At 44.4% G+C, this 18,522-nt stretch overlaps 1 protein-coding gene across 1 annotated transcript in view; it reads left to right on the top strand.

Annotated features, from left to right (window-relative positions):
- slc30a2 (solute carrier family 30 member 2) overlaps positions 1-18,522 on the top strand; it is an 84,609-nt gene that overhangs the window by 55,788 nt on the left and 10,299 nt on the right. The gene's annotated exons all lie outside the window — the stretch shown is intronic.

Genomic DNA, 18,522 nt, shown 5'->3' with positions numbered 1-18,522 from the left:
TTAAGGTAGAAGCTGAAATATCACAAACAAAGTTTAATTTTTATTTTATTATTTAAAAAAAACTATGATTTTTTTTATCATAATGGAGACATTTGACAATCCAAATATAATATCAGCTTTTCGGAGCCAGAAAGGTTGTTTGGGAATAATTATGAAATTAGTACACTGTTAAAAATCCGGTTACACTTTATTCAATAAGGTGTAAGTTTTTCAAGGGGTTTACAGCGAGACTAATAGCGCAGAAGTGGAAGTTCACGTCAATTCAAGTGATTTCTGAAGATTGAATCAATGACAGCAGCTTCTGGATTTCTGTGTTTAACTGCGCATGTGTGAACATCAGAAGCTGCTGTCAGTTTTACAGTTGTAATGATGGTGAACACTGACAGTTTTACCATCAATACAACCACAAAATCTGGGCCATTATGCCATTAATATGTATTTTTCTTGTATCTATCTGGAATTTGCAATGCATTCCAGGAACTCTAGAGGTGATTGGAACATTTTAAGGCTAGTGCGGAAGGCAATGTAGACAAACAAAGCAAAAGTCTGACCCACAAAAAATCATGGGTAATACACTCTATGTGATATCAAGAAGGCACTGGATACAGCAAAGGATATGGGCCCTGACAACATTCTGGCCCTAGAACTGAAGACTTGTGCTGCAGAACTAGCTATGCCCTTAGCCAATCTGTTCCAGTACAGCTACAACACAGGCATCGACCTGACAATATGGAAAATTGCCCAAGAATGTCCTGTCCACAAAAAGCAGGACAAGTCCAATCCAGCCAATTACTGTCCTATCAGTCTACTCTCCAGCAAAGTGATGGAAGGTGTCGTTGACAGTGCTATCAAATGGCACTTACAACTTGCTCATCGATGCTCAGTTTGGGTTCCGCCACCTGACCTTATTACAGCCTTGGTCCAAACATAGACAAAAAAGCTGAATTGCAGAGGTGAGGTGAGAGTGATTGATGTCAAGGCAGCATTTAACCGAGTGTGGCATCAAGGAGCCTTAGCCAAATTGCAACCAATGGGAATCAGGAGAAAACTCGCCACTGATTGGAGTCATAACTAGCACAAAAGAAGATGGTTGTTGTTGTTGGAGGCCATTCATCTCAGCCCCAAGACATCACTCCAAGAGTTCCTTAGGGTAATGTCCTAGGTCCAAGCATCTTCAGCTGATTCATCAATGACCTTCCCTCCAACGTAAGGTCAGATATGTGAATGTTCGCTGATGATTGCACAGTGTTCAGTACCATTCGCAACTCCTCAGTTACTGAGGTAGTCGGTGTCCATATGCAGGAAGACCTGGACAACATTCAAGCTTGGGCTGATAAGTGGCAAGTGACATTTGCGCCACACAAGTGCCAGGCGATTACCATCTCCAACAAGAGAGAATCTAACCATATCCCCTTGACATTCAACGGCATTACCATCGCTGAATCCCCCACTATCAACATCCTGGGGTTACCATTGACCAGAAACTTAAGTAGCCCAGCCATATAAATACTGTGGTTACAAGTGCAGGTCAGAGGCTGGGAAGTCTGCAGCGAGTAACTCACCTTCTGACTCCCCAAAGTCTGTCCACCATCTACCAGTTCTGATGAAAGGTCACTGACCTGAAACATTAACTCTGCTTCTCTCTCCACAGATGCTGCCAGACCTGCTGAGTGTTTCCAACACTTTCTGTTTTTATTATCTACAAGGTACAAATGAGCAATATGATGGAATACTCTCCACTTGCCTGGATGAGTGCAGCTCCAACAATACTCAAGAAGCTCCAACCATCCAGGACCAAGAATCCCACTTGAATGGCACCCTATCCACCACTTAAACATTCACTCCTCCATCACCGACGCACAGTGGCAGGAGTTTGTACCATCTACAAGATGCACTGCAGCAACTCACCAAGGCTCCTTCGACAGCACCTTCTAAACCCATGACCTCTACCACCTAGAAGGCAAGGACAGCAGATGCATGGGAAGACTACCGCCTGCAACTTCTACTCCAAGTCACACACCATCCTGACGTGGAACTATATCACCGTTCTTTCACTGTTGCTGGGTCAAAATCCTGGAACTCCCTTCCTAACAGTACTGTGGGTGTACCTACACCACATGGACTACAGCGGTTCAAGAAGGTGGCTCAGCACCACTTTCTCAAGGGCAATTAGGGATGGGCAACAAGTGCTGGCTTTGTCAACGACCCCCACATCCCAAGAACGAATAAAAAATAAAATGCAGGACCAAACCTCAGTCAGCTGTGCCTCAGTTGGTAGCACTTGAGCACAAAAATTGAGGCTGACACTCCAGTGCAGTACTAAGGCAGTGCTGCACTATTGGAGGTACCATCTTTCAGTTAAACCAAGGCCCCGTCTGCCCTTTCAGGTCTACTTAAAAGATCCCTTGGCACAAATTCTAAGAAATAGGGGTGTTATCCCTGGTATCCTGGCTAATATTTATCCCTCAATCGACATCGCAAAAGTAGATTTTCTAGTCATTATCGCATTACTGTTTGTGGGAGCTTGATGTGCATAAATTGGCTGTTACATTTCCAACTTTACAACCATGATTACACTACAAAAGTACTTCATTGGCTGTAAAGTGCTTTGAGACATCCTGTGGTTGTGAACGGCGCTATATAAATGCAAGTCTTTCTTTCAGTCAGGTTTATTTGTTTAATTTAGTTAGTTAATACAGGAAAGAGACCCCCACTACATTCATTGCTCTCAGAAGTAGAACATTGTCTTTAAAGATTAGGCCATTTATTGTTAATGTACAAAATATTGTTACTGTTCTGTTTGTGCCCTTCTTGTTGAAATTCTGTAAATAAATCTAGTCAGTTAATTTATACTGAGCCCAGCTTGAGCATGAAGTGTTAATAATACCTATTGCTGAAGTGGCTGGGAAAGAAATGAAGTGAAGTAGCGATTTAGGATTGTGCAGGATTTTAAGGGTACAAGAAATAGCTCATTAAACGATCCTAAAACTTCCATTCTACTACTGACAGCAAGTTGTGAGAAATATCCCAGCACGATGACCATCTACAGTGGAGCCAAAGCACCAAAACAAAACAAATGCAAAGCAATTTTCCCTCATGAATGTTGTGATTGTGTTGCTGAGATCTTGGACATCCACTTACAAGTCAATCACTGCAAGATTTGACAGACAGAGTGATTGTTCGAAAAGAACTTCAGTGACATCAGAGAAACCCTATGAACTGCTTCCTTGCAGCTTTCTGTTCCTGCACAGTGGGGCCCAGGAGCAGGACTTGGGTGGACAAGGGGCTGGTGAGATGTCCTTCTCTAATGGTATCCGTACCCCCAGCCAGGCCCGTCAAAGGAATGAGGAAGTGCCAGTCAGTAGGCAGGCTCTGATAGCTACTCTGTTGTCCTATGTTGTTCCAGGGTTATCACATGAGCATACAACCAGAGTTTCACAGCTACTGACATTCCAGCAGGCCACAGCAACCAGCAGCTGACTGTCACCACAGTTGCTGCTCGCAATCTTGGAGCACTTCATCACAGTCATAGGTTATAGAGTAGGAGAAACACATTATGAAATCAGCAAAGGGAAACACAGGTTTAGACACATTTGCAACGTTAATAGGAATATATAGGAATGCTAATAAAAGTAAAATACTTGTTGGATAGGGCCATGGAAGGGTAGGAGGTACTGGGAGGAACTGAAAGATATGACTTCAACTCATGTGGAGCCAATGGCCCTGATTTTTATTTATTTTTTATTCATTCATGGGATGTAGGCGTCACTGGCCAGGCCAGCATTTATTGCCCATCCCTAATTGCCCTTGAGAAGGTGGTGATGAGCTGCCTTCTTGAACCGCTACAGTCCATGTGGGGTAGGTAAACCCACAGTGCTGTTAGGAAGGGAGTTCCAGGATTTTGACCCAGCGACAGTGAAGGAACTGCGATATAGTTCCAAGTCAGGATGGCGTGTGACTTGGAGGGGAATTTGCAGGTGGTGGTGTTCCCATGTATTTGCTGCCCTTGCCCTTCTAGTTGGTAGAGGTCGTGGGTTTGGAAGGTGCTGTCGAAGGAGCCTTGGTGCATTGCTGCAGTGCATCTTGTAGATGGTACACACTGCTGCCACTGTGTGTCGGTGGTGGAGGGAGTGAATGTTTGTAGATAGGGTACCAATCAAGCTGGTTGCTTTGTCCTGGATGGTGTTGAGCTTCTTGAGTGTTGTTGGAGCTGCACCCATCCAGGCAAGTGGAGAGTATTCCATCACACTCCTGACTTGTGCCTTGTAGATGGTGGACAGGCTTTGGGGAGTCAGGAGGTGAGTTACTCGCCTCAGGATTCCTAGCCTGTGACCTGCTCTTGTAGCCACGGTATTTATATGGCTACTCCAGTTCAGTTTCTGGTCAATGGTAGCCCCTAGGATGTTGATAGTGGGGGATTCAGTGATGGTAATGCTGTTGAATGTCAAGGGGAGATGGTTAGATTCTCCCTTGTTGGAGATGGTCATTGCCTGGCACTTGTGTGGCGCGAATGTTACTTGCCACTTATCAGCCCAAGCCTGGATATTGTCCAAGTCTTGATGCATTTCTACATGGACTGCTTCAGTATCTGAGGAGTCACGAATGGTGCTGAACATTGTGCAATCAGCAGCAAACATCTCGACTTCTGACCTTATGATTGAAGGAAGGTCATTGATGAAGCAGCTGAAGATGGTTGGACCTAGGACACTATCCTGAGGAACTCCTGCAGTGATGTCCTGGAGCTCAGATGATTGACCTCCAACAACCACAACCATTTTCCTTTGTGCTAGGTATGACTCCAGCCAGCGGAGGGTTTTCCCCCTGATTCCCATTGACCTCAGTTTTGCTAGGGCTCCTTGATGCCATACTCGGTCAAATGCTGCCTTGATGTCAAGGGCAGTCACTCTCACCTCACCTCTTGAGTTCAGCTCTTTTGTCCATGTTTGAACCAAGGCTGTAATGAGGTCAGGAGCTGAGTGGCCCTGGCGGAACCCAAACTGAGTGTCACTGAGCAGGTTGTTGCTAAGCAAGTGTCGCTTGATGGCACTGTTGATGACACCTTCCATCACTTTACTAATGATTGAGAGTAGGCTGATGGGGTGGTAATTGGCTGTGTTGGACTTGTCCTGCTTTTTGTGTACAGGACATACCTGGGCAATTTTCCACATTGCAGGGCAGATGCCAGTGTTGTAGCTGTACTGGAACAGCTTGGCTAGGGGCACGACAAGTTCTGGAGCACAGGTCTTCAATACTATTGCCGGAATATTGTCAAGGCCCATTTCTTTTGCAGTATTCAGTGCCTTCATTTGTTTCTTGATATCACGTGGAGTGAATCGAATTGGTTGAAGTTTGGCATCTGTGATGCTGGGGACTTTAGGAGGAGGCCGAGATGGATCATCAACTCGGCACTTCTGGCTGAAGATTGTTGCAAATGCTTCAGCCTTATCTTTCACACTGATGTGCTGGGCTCCGCCATCATTGAGGATGGGGATATTTGTAGAGCCACCTCCTCCAGTTAGTTGTTTAATTGTCCACCACCATTCACGGCTGGATGTGGCAGGACTGCAGAACTTAGATCTGATCCGTTGGTTATGGGATCGCTTAGCTCTGTCTATTGCATGCTGCTTACACTGTTTGGCATGCAAGTAGTCCTGGGTTGTAGCTTCACCAGGTTGACACCTCATTTTGAGGTATGCCCCTGGTACAGCTCCTGGCATGCCCTCCTGCACTCTTCATTGAATCAGGGTTGGTCTCCTGGCTTGATGGTAATGGTAGAGTGGGGGATATGCCAGGCCACGAGGTTACAGATTGTGGTTGTGTACAATTCTGCTGCTGCTTGATGGCCCACAGCGCCTCATGGATGCCCAGTGTTGCGTTGCTAGATTTGTTCAAAATCTATCCCATTTAGCACGGTGATAGTGCCACACAACACGATGGACAGTATCCTCAATGTGAAGGCGGGACTTCGTCTCCACAAGGACTGTACGGTGGTCACTCCTACCAATACTGTCATGGACAGTAGCATCTGCGGCAGGCAGATTGGTGAGGACGAGGTCAAGTATGTTTTTCCCTCGTGTTGGTTCCCCCACCACCTGCCGCAGACCCAGTCTAGCAGCTATGTCCTTTAGGACTCGGCCAGCTCGGTCAGTAGTGGTGATACTGAGCCACTCTTGGTAATGGACATTGAAGTCCCCCACCCAGAGAACATTTTGCGCCCTTGCCACCCTCAGTGTTTCCTTCAAGTGGTGTTCAACATGGAGGAGTACTGAGTCATCAGCCGAGGGAGGGAGGTAGGTGGTAATCAGTAGGAGGTTACCTTGCCCATGTTTGACCTGATGCCATGAGACTTCATGGGGTCCGGAGTTGATATTGAAGCCTCCCAGGGCAACTCCCTCCCTACTGTATACCACTGTGCCACCACCTCTTGTGGGTCTGTCCTGCTGGTGGGACAGGACATACCAAGGGATGGTGATGGCAGTGTCTGGGACATTGTCTGTAAGGTATGATTCCGTGAGTATGACTATGTCAGGCTGTTGCTTGACTAGTCTGTGGGACAGCTGTCCCAACTTTGGCACAAGCCCCCAGACGTTAGTAAGGAGGACTTTGCAGGGTCGACAGGGCTGGGTTTGCCGTTGTCATTTCCGGTGCCTAGGTCAATGCCGGGTGGTCCGTCCGGTTTCATTCCTTTTTATTGACTTCGTAGCAGTTAGGTACAACTGAGTGGCTTGCTAGGCCATTTCAGAGGGCATGTAAGAGTTAACCACATTGCTATGGGTCTGGAGTCACATGTAGGCTAGACCAGGTAAGGACAGCAGATTTCCTTCCCTAAAGGACATTAGTGAACCAGATGGGTTTTTACAACAATCGACAATGGTTTCATGGCCATCATTAGACTAACTTTTAATTCCAGATTATTAATTAAATTCAAAATCCACCTTCTGCTGTGGTGGGATTCGAAACCATGTCCCCAGAGAAATACTTTGGGTCTCTGGGTTACTAGTCCAGTGATAATACCACTACGCCACCTCCTACCCTATGGGGAGGCAGTGAAGGTACAGGGGAGGCGGAAAATAGCTGAAGAACCCAGCAAGGCTCGGGACATTGAGGTCCTGCTGAACTTATATTTTATATATAGTTTAATATATATATAATATATATACGCACATAATTTATTTGATCCATTATGTACCTATGATACTCCCCAGCAATCAGAAAGGAGAAGGTTAGCCATCACGGCTTGGCAGGGTGTGGGGGAGGAGACCACCCGCTGTAGTGGGGTGGGGGGGGGGTGGGTAGGAGGAGACATCAGGCATTGTGACAGGGTGAGAGATCAGACGTTGCAAAGGTGGGGAGAAAGAGAGACCAATGCGACTGGAGGGACAAGGCCAGCGATTGCGGCGGGGGGAGAGAAGCCACAAACAGCAGTGGAGAAGGCTTCCTTGAAACGGCACTCCTGCTTCTCCTGGCCCACAAAGAGCGCTGAGAGAGCCACTTAACTTGTGCAGCCTGCAGCTCCCACATGGGCCTCATTGTATCAGCACTCTGTTGAAGTGTAATAGCTTCTAATTGGGATCATCAGCCTGGTCTTCCAACACCAATAACATTTATTTTCTCTGGACTTTCAAATAACCCAAGCACTATGAACTGCTGCAGAATAAAGCAGCATGATTGCTTCACAGATAGCGGGCATTAATATGCTGCTGATAATTCTGTGGTCTGAAACCACCTGAATAGTTAAAGTCTGGGAGCCCTTCCTGTTCATACATACTTTCAGCTTGCTGTGCGGATCCCAGATAGCTACATGGATTCCAGTTGTAATGATCCAGATTGTGGAAATCTTGCTAGGGGTTAAAAGTTATTTGTCCGCATTCCTTGGTGTCTTCTTTCCACTGAGAAAGTTTCCTGGGAAACAGAGCATAAGTCATTTGCTTTATCCTGCAGACTGGCTTACTGATACAGGTCCCATGCAGTGGCCCAAAAGGATCTTGTTGCATAGAAGTTTAGTGTCATTTTGACTTGCTATGGAACAGAGTACTCCCAGCTGTTGATATTATCAGTAAGTCAGAGCAGAAAGCATAACTCGGTCACTGTCTTGGCAGTGTACAGCAGGCAGTGAATGCAAGTCTCCTCTAACATGTGTATGAAGGAGTTGCATGGTCTGTAAAGACAGCTCTTTGAGTGTTGATTAGATATCAGTTGAGATTTTCATGGACCTGAAGATTTTGTCCACTGATAAATTGATCCTTCTCATCCGATCCATGTAGAACTATGGTCTCACCCAAAGAAACACTCATTGTCTCAACATTTCTAGGTACAGCTTACACTGCAATATGTAATTCGAAATACAAGTAAGGCGTGATTTAATAAACTGAAGGTTTCAGCAAAAAGACAAATATAGAGGAAAAGAATGCAGGATGTTAATGTTCACTGACCAAAAAATTAGACTTTAACAACTGCAACACTTCAAGGCAGGCCAGGCCATTATCTGTCATGTGCCCATTGTATTTTGGGAAGTGCATACTGATCGATAATGGACCATCACCTGAAGTTGTGAAATTCTGTGTGCAACCTAATTTTTATAAATATTCCACTTAAATGTGGTGTGCCTGTGGATGCCTGATATTCCTAACCATTGCCTGTCATCAGCAAGGCTCTGGTTCCCTGGCAGAGCCTCCTAAAATTTACCCAATGAGTCAACTTCAGCTAGATAAATGAAAATCTTTATGAAAATTAACATGACCCAAGCATAGAACTACATTGTATTGAAGCAATTTCCATTTATCCCTCTATAGAATTCCTTGCCTAAGCATTAAATGGACTCCAATTATTTTATTTTTAGTGGACAGCGCATTAAAGGTAATGGCCCTGAATTTACTGCTGCCAAACTCCCAGCTTAACTCCAATGGGACTCTTTTGGAATCCACTGGAAAATCGTAGGAACCTGTTTTATGCCAACTCTAGGAGTTTGGAGTCAGGCATCTGAGTGGTGAAACCTCTGCCCGTTCTTTACAAGGATAATAATGCTGAGGAGTGGGGACTCTTTGTACTGAAAGTTCAGTAAGGACATGCACATTACAGGAGGCCAGTATACCAAGAGAGATGAGGCATTGCAGCCTCCAGATGGGTGTATGTGGAACCTGTGGGGGTGCATGAGGGGGGAAGGTTTTGATGGAAAGATTCAGGTAAGAAGAGGACCTGGATCCCAGATGGGGCTAGACAGGATTTTGGGGGTGGCCTGGGGAGTCTCTCCTAATGGTGGGCAGGACCTAGATATTCTGATTGCATTGGACAGATATGCGTTGGTGATGCGCTACATTGGCACAGGTGTCCATTGGCTCCTTGCAGATGTGGTGCACCCCACAGACTCCACCGATGCTGGCAGGGTTGACACTGGGAGTCACCCATTGGTATGATCTCATGCAACCGCTGAGATCTCAGTCTGTGGATTTTCAGGGCCAATCAATCCAACGTCACCTCTCAACTGGAGACAATTGCACATTTGCAGATCCAAACCGTATTTGTCTAAAATATCCCTTTCTGTAAAGTAGTTAATGGTTTGCATTTAGATTGGATTACTGAATTAGTGATTTAATGGGGCGTGTGATACAAATACACAAAAGGTTATTTCTAGCTGCTGCTTACAAGTACCCTAATCTAACCTCTGCATTTCTTGGTAAGCCAGCTTTTCATTTATCATGATTCTAATTGTAACAGAGAGAAAGAAAACTAAAGAGACTTTGCTTTTTAACATGTCACCACACTCACGTCCACAGCAGCATGAATGTTTTTTGGTAGTGTGGCAATGCACGTTAGTAAATTGATGAGCAAAACCCTCTCGAAGTCTCAAGTTTTTCATTACGATAGGAAGCACTGGCAATCCATTTTCTGTAACTATATCTGCAGCCAAAGGAAAATGGTCACCAAAATTACAATGTCTGCAAACTGAGCTACCTTTTTTAAAAATTCCATTTTAATTTATTTATTGTGTTACATAGCAACACTAATTAACAAGGGAACTTTGAATTTATTTTCTTCTATGCTTTGCTCTGTAATGACTAGCAGCTCATATCAAAAACATGGCAGTTAATGGAAAATAGTTTGATTACAATCCTGAATATAGCTAATCAGTTACACTGACTAAAATTACAATGTCAGCATCCAGAAATGTTGAAGAAAAAAATCTACAAAGTTATATAAAGGTAGATTTACCAATTTCTTGTCCATGGTGTCTGGGTATTGAAAACTAATTGTCTATGTGATTCAAATAGGCCTAAAGAAGACTGCTATGGCAAATGGAAAGATAGGGTGGATTTTAAGTTCAGGATATGTTGGGATCGGGGTGGGGGATTGCGGGGTGGAGTCTGGAAGTGCATGGGAAACCCAGAGTCATGCAGCATATCTATCAGTGGATTTTTAATCCAGCCACTGAATTACCATATCATTTCCAGGTTTCCCACCCAATTAACGCTAGTGGACATGATGACAACGAATGACAAAATTTCAACTCCAGTATTTAAAGGGATACTCCAAACAGTAAATGTAAATGTTAATGTAAACAGCAAGTGAAATATGATCATGTGCATAGTAATGACATCAAACTATCTTACCTTGCCATTCATGCTTCATTCATGTTTTTTTTTATCTCCCACAAGGTCTTCACATGTTACGCAGGAGGTGATCCAGCTGACTACTACCATTGGCAACTCCTCAGAGGAGGTTATTAACTCTGAGGTTGCACCATCACAGGTTTCATGCAGACTATGCACCAGCTCAGATACTCACACTTCAGTGGAATCAGTAAGGCTCTCACACATCACAAGTAACCATGAGAAGATGTGAAGACAGAGACAGCAATGGAGAGTGCCTGTTGGAGGGCTCAGGATACTCGAAGCTATGCTCAGCTGGACATAGATGCTGTACTTCTGGGGTGTCAATGAACAGCAGCAGAGAATTTGTGATGTACTGGCAGGTTTTCCAGCCGCATTGTGCACGCTTGCAGAGAGATTGGAGGAGTCTGTCTCAAGCATGAGTGCCATGATGTCACAGACCTTTGGGATGATGTCTTCATCCATGGAGCATCAAATTCAACAATCAAAGGAGTGCATGCAGACATTCAGGCTTGCTCATTATGAATGTCACCTTAACTAAGATGACTGATAACCATTCATCGCTCCACTGATATGCAGCCTCCAGCTCGTTGCTGGCAGGGAAGTGAAGGTGGGCTCTGAGAGGAATAATGGTGAAAGGGGACATGAAAGTGATTACTGGTGGAACCTAAATGAATCTCACAGTAATGAGGGCATCTGAGGCATCGTGGGCAGCAATGTATATCGCTGGTGGTGTATTGCCGCATCGCCTTCTTCCTCCTGCAGGACCAAATCTCACTGCTGCTCAATGATGTGTAAAGTGCAGCACACCATGACCATTCTGAACACCCTGGCTGGTGCATACTGAAGCAAGCCTCCAGATCTGTCCAACCACCTGAAGTGCAACCTCAGTAAAGTTGGTGGTGATGTGGCATTCACTGCGTCGCTCCTGGGCCTCATTCCTCATGTTTCTGAGTGGTGTTATCATCCACATTTAAGTATCCCTTGTCTCTGAATAGCCAGCTGGCAACTGTGCTTCCAGGTGCGAGAAAATCAGGGAGGGTGGACTGCTGCAGGATGAAAGCATCATAGTACCTGCCTGGGAATCTTGCACACACCTGCATACACATCCAGCTGCACATTGATGGAGTGGAAGCTTTGTGGTTGTCGACTACACCTGGTAATCTGGGATTGTCTTAATTGCCACATTGTGTGCGGTTGATGACGTCTTGCACCTTGGGAAGCCAGCCAGAGCCGCAAACCTGAGCTGCCGCTCATTCTGACTGGCACCATTGCAGGAAAAGTTCACAAAATTTCCGGGCCTGATAAAGAAACAGTCACCTACCTGTCTTATGCATTTGTGGGCCGCTGACTGTGAGATCCTGCAAATGTCTCTAGCAGAGCCCTGGAAAGATCCAGAGGCAAAAAAGTTGAGGGCAGTGCTGACTTTGACAACCATTGGTAAAGCCTGGCCACCAGGTCCAGTTGGCAATAGGTCTTATTTCAGCAGGTTGCAAATGTCTGCCATGACCTGATATGACATCCTGAGTCCCCCAAGACACTGGTGTTCCGGCACGTCGAGGAAGCTTATCCTCTGCCTCTAGACCCTGTGTGCCTGGTATGGTCTCCTGCAAGCTGCAACTCTTTGCTGATCCCCTCCCTCCTGTGGAGTTGGAGATCTATGAGCAGCAGACTGTGCTCATACAGATCCTGCTGCTTCTGCTCCAGCTGATGTTGCTGGTGGTCATCTTGGTCCTCATCTGAGGTCCAAAGTTATACAATGTAAGCAGCAGGCATGCTGATATGAATAGATCAGAGCTCCAAGGTGCAGATCAGACTTTCCACCTTCCAAATTGTAGTTTATACCTCCAAAATATGTAATGTAACCTCTCAAAACCTGTACTGGAGGCAAACTCTTTCACACAAGCGTGTAAGAAAGCAGCTGGGCGATGTCTACTTATTCGCATATTTCTCTGTCATGGCTCCAGACCCCTCAATTGCCACTTTCCTCTCATCCTGCTTTCACTACCAAGTTCCAGGAAGCCCGGCAAACCTGTTGAGCCTAAGTTAAACTCCAAAACCCATTAATATCACTGGAATTGAGTGGTTAACATATTGAAATTGACAACCTGCCTCTCCCGAGGGGGTTGCTTGTAAGCCGCCTAATGTGCCGCAGTTAAATGCGGAAGTCAGTAGGTTGGAGCCGGCTTCCCAACATGCTTGCATTTTTCCAGGGTTTCACCCACCCACCCGCACCCAAATATATGCTGTTTTCCCACATTTAATTTCCCCCTGTAGGGGCAGTAAGGGCTGCTTTTTTGCAGTGGGACCACTAACCTTTGCTGCAAGGTAATATGCTGCAGGTGAGGAATCTGAGAGTGTACACTATAGGTTCTGTGAAAACTTCCACAAAAAACATGATAGTAAAAAACACAAGACTAAGGCATCCCTGTATCATATGTGCGAATGTCATTTTCAAAACACATTTTTCATATTCCAGAAACTGTTGTGGTGCTCACTTTAGAGATATAACAGGCATAACAAGGCCCAACTGTGAGGACCTCTGTTGTGCACCACAAGGGCAACTGAAAATTGGATTGGGCTGTTTTAGGTTTCCGGGTAGCTGCCTAAAATATGAATTAGTTTGTTTGAATATTCTGTTGAGGGGGCTGTTTTAGATCCTCTCTGGGAAATTGGCTGCCCTACCTCAAGAGGCAGCTGTTACTACCCAATCTTTTCACTTCCAACAGCAGTCATAAGGGTTGACATCTCACTGTGTGATACCAATAGCAAATGTGTTAAAATGTGTCATAAGAAATTCTGCTATTTTAATGAAGGTGGATCAGAAATCAGGCAGGAGATTGGGAATCAGGCCTCTAGTTGTGCCCCACCTGTGGGCTTTGCTGCAGAGTTTGAGAATAACTGAGCTAGATAATTTGCAATTAATTTCACAAGCCTTGGTTTTCTCTAAAGGCTCAAATAACTTTATTTGCTGAAAATGTAAATAAACTATGTACACTAGAGAGCATTTAGTTCTAAAATATTCCATCAGATCAATGAAGCATTGCTTTTAAATCTATGTGGTTACACTTTAGGGCCTTCATGTGCCTTAAATGAGTATCTGATATGATGCTACCAAATATTTTCTTCACTATACTTAACAAGACACTTAGAAATTCAAATATTAAAAGGCAGTTTCTATGAAACAAAGGGATCTTTAAAAAGTTCTCTTCATTCCTCCTCTCCTGAAGACATGACTGATGTTTCTTTAGGATCTCACTCAAATGGCCATTCTGGATGTAAACTGGGACAGTGCTAGTCTGCTATTCAATCACAGGACAATTGCATTCACACTTGGAATCTGAATACAGCCACCTCCTACAACAATAACAACTTGCATTGATGTAGTACCTTTCAAAAAAACGTCCCTAGGCATTTCACAATGGGGTAAGGAAAATTGACATCATGTCAAAGAAAGAAATACTAGAAGTGACCAATAGCTTGATCAGAGCTGGGTTGTGTGGAGAGTCTTAAAGGAGCAGGAGGAGGGGAGGGGAGATTTGGGATACAATTCACTACTATGAAGCAGCCTGTGGGAATCCTAACCATTTTTTCTCTTCTTGGGAATGCTGAATATTGTTTCTCCACCTGCCTAGCCAAGTAACAACTAATTCAGTTCACTTGGGTCAAACTTGGGAAAGTTCTCACTTGTATGACCCAGAACCATACCATTACAAATTGAGCCATCAGGGCTTCCTAATACAATTAGAATTATAGGTCACAGAATTCCAGGGGCCAGAGAGGGTGGAGAGACGATGCATTGGCTGCTGAGAGAGACAGAATTTGGGAAAGAATCGGTTTTTGCTAGGATTTCACTCCATGCACAAAGTATTGTCAATTTCAGTTGGATTAGTAGGCTAACTTTCCCCTCGTTCTCCTCCAATGTTCAGGAGGGTATATGTGTGTGGGACTAATACAGGCTACCCCAAGAATTTGCCCATTATCTCCTTGTGAGGTCTCAATGGATATCCCGTCAGCTGAGAGCTGGTATGAATTCCACAGAGGCACTTGAAAAGGCCTCAAAAATTATTTTCAGACAAAGGTAATCAATCCCAGAAGTAACTGATTACCCTTCCAAAAGTGGCATTTAGCTCCCTTGTGAACATTTAAAAAAATATTTCCCTCCTTCTCTTCAGCCCTTCCTGCACTTACAATTCACATTTGTGACCAAATGGCTTAATGCTCTGTTCAGAGTATTACATTTAACTTTAGGCACTGAGACACAAGAGAGACATTCAAATGCTAAAGGCAGTGCAGAGGAGAGCCACAAGGCTAATTTTGCTGTTCAACGCTTGAATCATGAGGGAAGTGTGGAGAACCTTGGACTTGGAAAGGAAGCACATGAGATGATGTTATGGAGGTATACAAGGTTGTTACTAAAATGGAAATGGTAAAGCTGGAATGTTACTTTAAGTTAAATGTTGAGAGTAGGGTGAGGACATAAAAAAGTGAAAGGTAAATTTAGAACTGATATTTAGTCATTCTGCTGAGAAGACCCATTTCTAACAAGTCATATTGGTCCTGATGAATCTTGGCAGTTTTACATTTAGCTGGCTATGCAACACATACACTTGGGGATCCTGCACAATATCCCTCTCTTTAAGCTAAAATTGTAATTTATACAGCTCAAGATCGAGAAGTGGACTGAGAATTCATGCTTATCTCATTACAAATTCCTCTATTCATTTGATATCATTCACAGCTACAATTTGACTAATGAGGCAATTGCTACAACAATGTGCCAATGAGCCACTCGCCAGCAGCTAAATATCTCCTGCTGAGCAATGGCTTTGTTATTGAATATATATGGCATACTCTATCATCAAGGGAGTCTGTACCAGCATCACTATTGTAAATTCAAATGAAATTCATTAACCTCTATAATTTTGAATGGCTTCAGGAGAAGATTTTCTCTAGTCACTATTTGGAGCACAATCCTAAACCAGAGTATAAGGAATGCATTTACAATAGAAATAGTGAATAACACAATAATTGAGATGATACAAATAGCAAACAAAGGAAGTCTCCTCTTTTTGGTATCAAGTATCTTATTCAGGAGTTTAGAAAAAAAATTGCTATTTTGTTTCAAATATTAGCTTGACATTGAACTCTAATGTTCCATCTCATATAGTAAAATAAATATTCAATAGACTTGGAGCAAAGCCTATAAAATATGATGCTAATTTGTGAGCAGTCAGCTGAGCTAAAACAGGGCTAAGCTGCTACTTTAACTGAAATCTCATGTGGGTGAAATTGTGCTAATGCAATGTAATTGTGCAAATGTGTTATCTTGTTCGTGTGAAATTCCTCAGTCACCTATTTTGGGATATATTGAATACGACATTGGCTCAGTGACAGGAAGCAAAGGATGGTGCTGGATGGTTGCTTTTCAGACTGGGAGGTAGGTGGCAGCATTGTTCCCAAGGGTCAGTTTTGGGTCCATCATTCATTTTAATTTTTATTAATGACCTAGACTCGGGTGTGGGGAGCAGCATTATAAAGTTTGCAGTTGCTACGAAAATTGGCAAAGTAGTAGATCATGATGAGGGTAGTTACAGGCTTCAGGACAACATGAAGAGGATGGTGCAATGGGCAGAAGTATAACAGATGGAGTGCAATGCAGAGAAGTGTGAAGTGATGCACTTTGTGAGGACTAATATGAAAAGACAGTATACTATAAATGGCACAATGTTTATAAATGTAGATAAACATTGGTGTCCATACGCACAAATCCTTAAAGGCGGCAGGGAAAGTTGATAAAGTGGTTAAAAAAGCATATGGGTTACTTGGACTTATAGAGGAACAGAATGTAAAAGCAAAGAGATCATGCTAGAGCTTTATAAATCACTGAGGCCTCAGCTGGAGTATTGTGGACAATTCTGGGCACCACACTTCAGGAAAGATGTAAAAGCTTTAAAAAGTTTTTTTTAATTCATTCATGGGATTTGGGCATCACTGGCTAGACCAGTATCTTTTGCCCATCCCTAATTGCCCTTGAGAAGGTGGTGGTGAGCTGCCTTCTTGAACCGCTGCAGTCTATGTGAGGTAGGTACACCCACAGTGCTGTTAGGAAGGGAGTTCCAGGATTTTGACCCAGCGACAGTGAAGGAACAGCGATATAATTCCAAGTCAGGATGGTGTGTGACTTGGAGGAGAAATTGCAGGTGGTGGTGTTCCCATGCATTTGCTGCCCTTGTCTAGGTGGTGGGGGACGTGGGTTTGGAAGGTGCTGTCTAAGGAGCCTTGGTGCGTTGCTGCAGTGCATCTTGTAGATGGTACACACTGCTGCCACTGTGCTTCAGTGGTGGAGGGAGTGAATGTCTGTGGATGGGGTGCCAATCAAGTGGGCTGCTTTGTCCTGGAGGGTGTCGAGCTTCTTGAGTGTTGTTGGAGCTGCACTCATCCAGGCAAGTGGAGAGTATTCCATCACACTCCTGACTTGTGCCTTGTAGATGGTGGACAGGCTTTGGGGAGTTACTCGCCGCAGGATTCCGGGCCTCTGACCTGCTCTTGTAGCCACGGTATTTATATGGCTATTCCAGTTCAGTTTCTGGTCAATGATAACCCCCAGGATGTTGATAGTGAGGAATTCAGTGATGGTAATGCCCACTGAATGTCAAAGGGAGATGTTTAGATTCTCTCTTGTTGGAGATGGTCATTGCCTTGGTCATGGCACTTGTGTGGCACAAATGCTACTTGCCACTTATCAGCTCAAGCCTGAATATTGTCCAGATCCTGTTGCATGTGGGCATGGACTGCTTTATTAACTGGGGATCTGTAAGTGGAATTGAACATTGTTCAATCAACAAACATTTCTACTTCTGACCTTATGTTGGAGGGAAGGTCATTGATGAAGCAGCTGAAGATGGTTGGGCCTAGGACACTACCCTGAGGAACTCCTGCAGTGATGTCTTGAGGCTGAGATCATTGGGCTTCCAATAACTACAACTATCTTCCTTTGTGCTAGGTATGATTCCAGCCAGTGGAGAGTTTTTCACGATTCCCATTGACTTCAATTTTACTAGAGCTCCTTGATGCCACACTTGGTCAAATATTGCCTTGATGTCAAGGACAGATACTCTCACCTCACCTTTAGAATTTAGCTTCTTTTCCATGTTTGGACCAAGGCCTTAATGAGGTCTGGAGCCAAATGGGCCTTGTGGAACCCAAACTGAGCATCGGTGAGCAGGTTATTGTTGAGTAATTGTGGCTCACTGTTGACAACACCTTCTATCACTTTGTTGATGATTGTGAGTAGACTGATGGGGCAGTAATTGGCCTGATTAGATTTGTCCTGCGTTTTGAGGACAGGACGTATTTGGGCAGTTTTCCACCTTGTCGGGTAGATGCCAGTGTCGTACTGGTCCTGGAACAGCTTGGTTAGAGGTGCAGCTAGTTCTAGTACACATCTTCAACACTACAGCTGGGATGTTGTTGGGGCCCATAGCCTTTGCTGTATCCAGTGCACAGTCATTTCTTGATATCATGTGGAGTGAATCAAATTGGCAGAAGACCAGCTTTTTTGATGGTGCGGACTCAAGAGGAGGACAAGATGGATCATCCACTTGACATTTCTGGCTGAAGATGGTTGCAGATGCTTCAGCCTTGTCTTTTACACTCACATGCTGGGATCCACTATCGTTGCAGATGGGGATGTTTGTGGAGCCCCCTCCTCCTGTTAGTTGTTTCGTCATGACAATGTGGCAGGACTGCAGAACTTTAATTTGATCCATTGGTTGTGGAATCGCTTAGCTCAGTCTATAGCATGCACCTTCCATTATTTATCATGCATGTAGACCTGTGTTGTAGCTTCACCAGGTTGGCATCTCATTTTCAGGTATGCCTGGTGCTGCTCCTGGCATGAAAATTCATTGGC

The sequence above is a fragment of the Heterodontus francisci genome, chromosome 3 (assembly GCF_036365525.1).
Source record: "Heterodontus francisci isolate sHetFra1 chromosome 3, sHetFra1.hap1, whole genome shotgun sequence".
NCBI classification, from domain to species: Eukaryota; Metazoa; Chordata; class Chondrichthyes; order Heterodontiformes; family Heterodontidae; genus Heterodontus; species Heterodontus francisci.
Note: the sequence above shows the minus strand (reverse complement) of the source record. Positions and strands in the feature narration are given on the sequence as shown.